This window comes from Rhinopithecus roxellana, chromosome 4 (genome assembly GCF_007565055.1).
Source record: "Rhinopithecus roxellana isolate Shanxi Qingling chromosome 4, ASM756505v1, whole genome shotgun sequence".
Lineage (NCBI taxonomy): Eukaryota > Metazoa > Chordata > Mammalia > Primates > Cercopithecidae > Rhinopithecus > Rhinopithecus roxellana.
This window is the reverse complement of record NC_044552.1, coordinates 154323942-154331634: the sequence shown is the minus strand read 5'-3', so window position 1 is coordinate 154331634 and position 7693 is coordinate 154323942. Positions and strand designations below refer to the sequence as shown.

Sequence of the window (7693 nt, the reverse complement as noted above, 5' to 3'; positions counted from 1 at the left end):
TATCATTATTAGGGAGAGGCTTTTCTTGGGCCATTAAGAATGTCAGATTTGGTTCAGTCAGAAAGCAGTGTTGGAGAAATTCACTGTGAACACTGCATGGAAGATAATTCCACAAAGGCATCTAGGAAGCCTCCAATATTGCATGGTTGAGCCATTGACATAGTTTTCCAGTAACTCAGAGATGTGCTCATCAGGCTTATGATTTCACTTGTAAAATTTGAATCTCCGAACAACGATGGATGGTTCTGCTTGGTGTACCATCATTCCACAAGGCATGCATTTTTGTCTTCTTTACTCAACGGAAGCATGGAGGGAGCTCATGGATAAGTGGATAGGAGCTGGGGGCTTTGAAATCAGAACTTTTAAACTTGCCAGGCTTCAGTTGACTCATCCAGTGGGAGTAATGCTAGTGCCCATCTCATGAAAGGCCCTTGAGTGTAATGGGTGAGGTAAGCAAGTACCACACTTAGCCCAGCTTAACCTAGGGTTTGGCACATGAAGCACTCAGTAAATGGTAGATCTTCTTGTAGATCTCCTTCTCCTCCTGCATTGGTTTCCTACTGATGCTATAATAAATTACCACAAACAAATGCACCATCTTACAGTCCCGTGGTTAGAAATCCACCATGGGTTTCCCTGGGCTAAAATCAAGGTGTTTCAGTGCAGCCGGTTTCTTCCGGAGGCTCCAGGGGAGAATTTGTTCCCTTACCTTTCCAGCTTCTAGAGGCTGCCTGCACTCTGTGGCTCACGGACTTTTTCTCCATCTCCAAAACCAGCAAAGGCAGGTTGAGCCCTTCTCACATCACAGCTCATCTTTCTAACCTACTCATCTGCCTCGTTCTTCCATTTCTATGGACCCTGTGATTACAGTGGCTACCTGGACCATCCAGGACAATTTCTCTACTTTAAGGCCAGTGCATAAGCAAACTTAATTTCATCTGCAGCCTTAATTCCTCTTTCCCAGGTAGCCTAACATATTCACAGGTTTGGGGATCAAGATGTGAACACCTCTGGGAAGACATTATTCTGCATAACCTGTGTTGGAACGGGCTGAGTGCAGTGATTCACACCTGATATCCCAACACTTTGGGAAGCCAAGGTGGGAGGATCTCTTGAGGCCAGGAGATTGAGACTAGCCTGGGTAACATAGCAAGACCCTGTCTCTACAAAAAAAAAAAAAAAAAAAAAAAAATGCTGGATGTGATGGTGCATACCTGTAGTGCCAGCTACTCGGGAGGCCGAGGCAGGAGGATCTCCTTGAGTCCAGGAGTACAAGGCTGCAGTGCACCATCATGGTTGCACCACTGTACTCTAGCCGGGGTGACAGAGCAAGACCCTGTCAAAAAAAAAAAAAAAAGATGGAACTCTTTATATTCTGATTTCCTTGGTGCTCTGCTCTGTCATTTTTTATTTTAGAGTGAACTACTCTTAAAATACGAATCTTCTGAAGTTGTTTTTCTGATGTCTAACTTCTGTTTTGGCTCCAAAGCAACTATTTTAAGCACAGTGGACCAGAATAGAGCTAATGTTCTATTATTTACCAGTAGCTATTAAGAGCAAAATAATAATGCAGATTATCATTTTCCCCCTTGGAGGCTCTCATGTCACTAGAAAATATGTCATGTTGGGGAGTCAATACAAAGCATCAAAGAACAGGCTCTGAATGCTTATTCAATACGCGGGCATCCGTTTCCACAATGTGATTTGGGGATGACTCCACGTTGACTCTGCCATAAGCAAAATACTCAAAAGGACAAAACAAAATTTAAAATTAAAAAAAGAACACCTAAGTTACTGCTGCAGAACTTGCAATGCCCTGACACGTATTCCCTTCATGGGTGTTTGCATTTATTTAAGCACGAAGGTCTTTGGCCAATGACGGGGTGATACTGATGGACCCTTTCCAGGCCACCCGTGGAAGAGGGGTTGAGGGTCAGCCTTGGGTTGTTTATTAGGGCTGGTCCTGCAGCTGGTATTCATGCCCACTCATTCCCTCCTCATATCCTCTCAGACCTTTTCGCAAGGACTTGAAAGGTAGCTCCTTACACAGCAGAGCTTTTCTACTGGGTGGGGAGAGAGGACTGGTTTATTCGCCTGGAGCATCTCTCTGAGCCTTAGCATCCAGCAAGCATGCATCCGACACCCCTGGGCTTTGGTCCGGCCTTCTCAGCAGGGCACCTGGGCCTGTAGTCGTCTCCTGCCCACCCCCGCTCCCCGCCCCACCACCGCCAGCCTCACTCCAGGACCCCTCCCCTCCACAGGAGCTATGCAGGTGGCCGCCTCCCTGCTGGGGCACTGGAAATGAACGGAGAAAAGTGGGGGCAGTGCGCCAAGGAGAGTGCGAGGCATGGCCTCCGGCCCTGTGCGGGCTTGTGTGGGTGGCGCCAGTGGCTTCATGGGCATCTGAACCCAGCTCCCGGGAGGCCACCCATGGCCTGGCAGAGGGGGTCCTGCTGAGTGGCTCTGGAGCCCGCCTGGGCCCTTCTCCAGGCCAGGAAAGCGCAACGGATCCTTCTCGGCTCGGAGGCTCCAGACAGAAAAACCAATTCCCAGCAAAACTCACACCCTCTCCCCTGCCACCAAAGCCAGTGCCAGCAGTGGCCAGGAGGGACTCGCGGGACAGGAAATACCCGGTGGCTGCATGGAGCCAGGTGCGCTCCTGACGCAGCTCTCCTGCCCAGCGGGGCGGGGCGAGGCGGCTCCAGGCACTCAGGGGCTCGCAGCACCAGGGCCCGACTCTCCAGGCCAGCCCTGGCTTGGATTTTTCTTGGCAAAGTCCAGCCTTTCTCTAGGACTGCACCTGCAGCCATGGCCTACTCCGCTGCCTAGAACGGCACAGAAGCACAACACTTCGTCCTCGTCCTGGTAATAAAAGCGGAGTCTGGCGGATAAGCGGTCACAGGGCTGGGCCAGGCTTCCAGAGAATACCTGGACTGATGGGAAGCAGTGCAGCCCCAGGAGAGGAGGCGTTAGCTTACACCTGCCAGTACATCAAACAAGTAAAAGACAAGTGTGGGCGAGGATGGGGAGAAACTGGGTCCATTGCCGCACTGTTGGTGGAAATGTCAGCCATTATGGAAAACAGTGTGGAGGTTCTGCAAAAAAATGAAAAATTGAATTAGCATATGATACAGCAATCCCACTTACGGGCATTTATACAAAAGAATTGAAATCAGGATCTTGAAGAGATACTAGCACTCCCACATTCACTGCAACACTATTCACAATGGACAAGACATAGAAACAACCAAAGTGTCCATCAACAATGAATAAATAAATAAATGGTGCTATCCACATACACAGTGGAATATTATTCAGCCTCAAAAAAGAAGGAAATTCTGCAACATGGGGTAGCTTGGATGAACCTTGAGGATATTACATGAAGCGAAATAAGCAAGTCACAGAAAGACAAGTCCTGCATGATCCCACTTATACAAGGGATCAAAAATAGTCAAATTCATAGAATCAGAGTGGAATGAGGGTTTCCAGGGCATTCAAGAAGGAGGAACTGGGAGTGAGTAATCAGCAAGTGTAAAGTTTCAGTCCAGCAGGATGAATAAGCTCAAGAGCTCTGCTGTACAACATTGAGAATGCGTCTCATAACTGTTATCACCCCAATAAAATAAATACAAACATTAAATGGTGGGGGCTGTAGCACCGGGGGTCATCATTTAAAACTTGCCACTGCCACTGACCATTGTAATCTCAGGCAGTGACTTAGCCTTCCTAGGCCTCAGTTTCCCCATCTGTAAAGCGATAAGGATGCTCGTATGTCTAGGCAGTTGTGGGAATGAAATGAATGATCACTTTGCCTGCAGCAGTGTTTTAGTGTGGCTAAGGCATTTTATCAAGTGCATCTTCTTAGGGAGGACAATACTAAAACTTGTTTAAGCATGTGACTGGATGTCTTCTTATCATTTGGATATTTTGAGGAACAAAAGTTCTTCCAACACCATATGGATGAGCAAATGTATGGCTAAAGAGTTTAATGTGCACACAGGTCTATTTTTATGTTCCCTGGCCTCTCTTGGCCAATATTTACATACTTCCCTCCCCACAATTCTTTTTTCTTTTTTCTTTTTTTGAGACGGAGTCTCGCTCTGTGCCCAGGCTGGAGTGCAGCGGCGCGATCTCTGCTCACAGCAACCTCTGCCTCCCGGGTTCAAGCAATTCTCCTGCCTCAGCCTCCTGAGTGGCTGGAATTACAGGTGTGTGCCAGCACACCTGGCTAATTTTTGTATTTTTGGTAGAGATGGGATTTCACCATGTGACCAGGCTGGTCTCAACCTGCTGACCTCAGGAGATCTGCTTGCCTTAGCCTCCCAAAGTGCTGGGATTACAGGCGTGAGCCGCTGCACCCGGCCCTTCCCCACATTTAAAGTATCATCAGTCTGTAAGTTCTTAAATTGTGTTGGCTGTTAAAAAAGAGAAAAAGATTGAAGAAGAAATGTGCACCATAGAAAATCTCTGCATGGCGTCTGTCAGGCGAATGGAGGAGGCTAAGGGCTTTTGAATGCCATGTCTTGTAGTTGACAGCCCTTAATCTTCGAAGGCTCTTCCATTCCGAGGTGTCCATGGCTTCTTCTTTAGTGACATGGTTAAAGTTACCTTAAAAGATTTAGGGATCTGCATAGAAATGTCAACTCAGAGCTCTGTATAGATTTACATTAGCTTAGAGGCAATGAATCCATTCAGAGGGACATTTCTGGTGAAATTAACCAATGTTTCCCTATTGTGAGTTTTCGCCATGGTGTTGTCTCAGAAAAGCATCATTTAACCACCCCTACCTCTAATAGCTGTAGAAGTCCATAGACGGAGTGATATTCATCATCTCTATTATCTGTTTAGCTACAGAGGATTCTTTGCCAAATATGCTAATTAATTAGCTCTGTACTTCCAACTCCAGGGTGATTGTCTCTCATTAGAGGCTGAAGTGGCCCCTGTGTGTGGTTGTTCAGTAGCTCAGTTGGATGCTGCTTTGGGAGGCTATATAAAGAAAAACAACATCAGTATAATTATGAGCCAAAAAAAAAAAAAAAAAGAGAGAGAGAGAACAAAACAACTGTCAGAGTCAGATGCTTGTCATGTGATTTTCTAAGGTTGGTGTGCCTGTTCTTGAGACTTGGTAAATGGAAGGCTTGCGATGTGGGCTATTATTGAAATAAGAAAATAATACCCTTATGGTCGATATCACTGACACAATCCTGAATGCAGGAGGAAAATAAAAACCAAGCCCTTTAAAATCCATTTGCCATTTTGAATGTATCTCTGCACTTTGCTCTTCGGCAATGCCGGTTTTCAGCTCGGTTGTGGGATCTGATTTAGTTTGGAGCTGCTGTCTGTATCATTTTGTTATGGTTAATGCTATGCCAGGGACAAGCGAAGCGTAAAAGGCCATCTTTGTTCTCAGGGCAGCAATGATTTCTATGTCCTTAAGGTTGGAGAAAAACAGGGATATTCTTATTTTGTTGGCTGGAACATCAAAAAGAATAAAATAAGCAAGTAGTAGGAACACAATTATACGTGTGGGTTTTTTTAAAGAGACAGAGACGGACTGCATGGATACTTTCCCCCACTCTCTGTTGATGTATGGCTGCCTCTACAGAAAATCCACATCCTTCCAGCTTTGGCCAGCCTGGGTCCTCTGCAGAATGCCGGAGTCCCTTTCTGCCCTGTCCACTCACGGTCGGATACCTGACCAGACATGCGTGTGCAACCCTCACTATCACGAGAATGTCTGTGTCTGTGACGCTGAGGAACGTGAGGAAGCCAGCTCCTCCCAAGAGCATGGTTGGAGCTACGTGAGCTTCAAGGCAGCTGACATCTTGATGGTTTGTGGCGTGTGCAGGGAGCCCAGTGAGGTCAAACCAGCGTCTGTGACCCCCTGCTCCCTCTCCCTTTCCCATCCCCCTGCACTGACATCCACATTTGGCCCAAACCCTTTCCTAATGCTGTAACATAACTCATTAGGACAGCCTTAATGAGCTGATAATTAGTCTGGTGGGAGGAGGTGAAAAGGGAGGGAGCAGAAATGCCAGGCTCTGAGAAAGTTGAGCCGGCTGGGGCGTCTTAGTGAGCCCTAGAGAGCTTTTTGTCAACAAAATGAATCATGCTTGCAGGCAGTAAAACTTTCAAATGACCTTCATGTCAAAATATTAGGCTGCTATTTTTTGCTGGATGGTGGTTTCATAAACATAAAAAGCACACATATCATTCAGAGTACAGCAAAATTTGTCTCGAATATGTGGAGCTCCCCCTCTTTATTTTTTCCGAAAGACTCATGTAGCCTCCATGTAGTGGAGAAAAAGACAGAATATCCCAGCCTTACACTTCAGCTGAAATAGATATTTACGGTAGGCTTGTCTGTGCTCCTCAGCCTTTTTTTTTTTTCTTTTAAAGGAAACACTAAACTATATACATGGGTATATAAATAGATACAAGAGAAAGATATAAATCCTACAGAAATTTCGCTTATTTTCATTCAGGAAAATTGCCCACTGAATTTTGCCATTTATAGAAAAGGCAAGAACAATAATATGATACTCACAGTCAGAAGACAGAGTTTTGATGAACTGCTGAAGGTAACTCTTCTTCCTGAGAGAAAGAAATCATCAGGACTATGGACAATATATATTTTTTCTCTGTTGAAATCATTTCTTCTCAAAGTTAAACGTCACAAAGGCAAATAGATGTTTGAATTTTCACTGTCTAAATGACCAGAAATATAAATAAATATGGTCCAAAGAATTTGTAGTTTATCTTTCTCCTGAGTGTCAGGGCACACCCTTATCTAGGGAACACCAGGCTGAATGAACAACAGAGGACTGGGAAGACATTTAGGATAAGGACACAGTTTGGGGAACCGAGAAACAATGTCAACTGGAGACCGAAAATCCAGTAACTGATAAAGATTAAAATAGTAATTGTGTGTCATTTTCTAATAGTGGTGTGGTCACCAGTCAATACAGATAATGCACATTGAAAGTGCTTTGCCAAGAAAAAGGCATTGTCAAATGTTGCATTTATTGTTGCTTTTAAAATTAAGCAGTGATTACCTAGCTTGGGTTTCAGCGGCACCAATAAGAACAGACCGTGCTTTTTTGCTTCACCTTTGACATCCCTGGATCAAATAAAATTATTTCCTGCCCTTAAGATTTGAATTAAGCAAATATGCTGCAGAGCGAATCATGGCCCATAGTCCTGCGATCAATCTACTTTCCCGTCCAGTGCTTCTTCAACCCGAACGTGCTTGCAAACCAGCAGCAGACAAGGTCTAGTTTAATGCATCTGGTTGGGGGCCTGAAGGTCTGCATGTCTAACAAGCTCTCCAGCAATGCCGTGGCTCATGGTTGCTGGTCCACAACCCTTGTTGCTGGACAACAAACCCTTGGCACCCTTGGCATGTGGTCACCTTGGAGGTTTCATTTCACAGGACCGGTTTTTCAGACACTGTTTTCTTTTAGCCCCCAGTTGCAGTTTGGGCGCTGACCAGAAGGCAATTGGAAGGGGGTTTAGCCACGATTTCACAGTACCTCATTATGCATCAACGTGAGCACAGATTATTCAAGATGGCCCTATCCATTTTGCTTTTTAAAAATTTTAATAGAGTCAGATCTTGTTTATTGTCTGTCTACTTTTAGGTTTTAAACAGGGAAGATCTGTTTCTTGATGCCCACAATAAACCTCTTCACGC

General features: G+C 45.4%; 1 long non-coding RNA gene across 1 annotated transcript; it reads right to left on the bottom strand.

Annotated features, from left to right (window-relative positions):
• Positions 1-1272: 1272 nt before the first annotated feature.
• Positions 1273-6755, bottom strand: LOC115896977. The gene is made up of 3 exons (XR_004056934.1): positions 6548-6755; positions 2929-3095; positions 1273-1336 (listed from the first exon to the last, which is right to left on the bottom strand). It is a non-coding gene; the product is annotated as an uncharacterized LOC115896977 (long non-coding RNA).
• Positions 6756-7693: the final 938 nt, after the last annotated feature.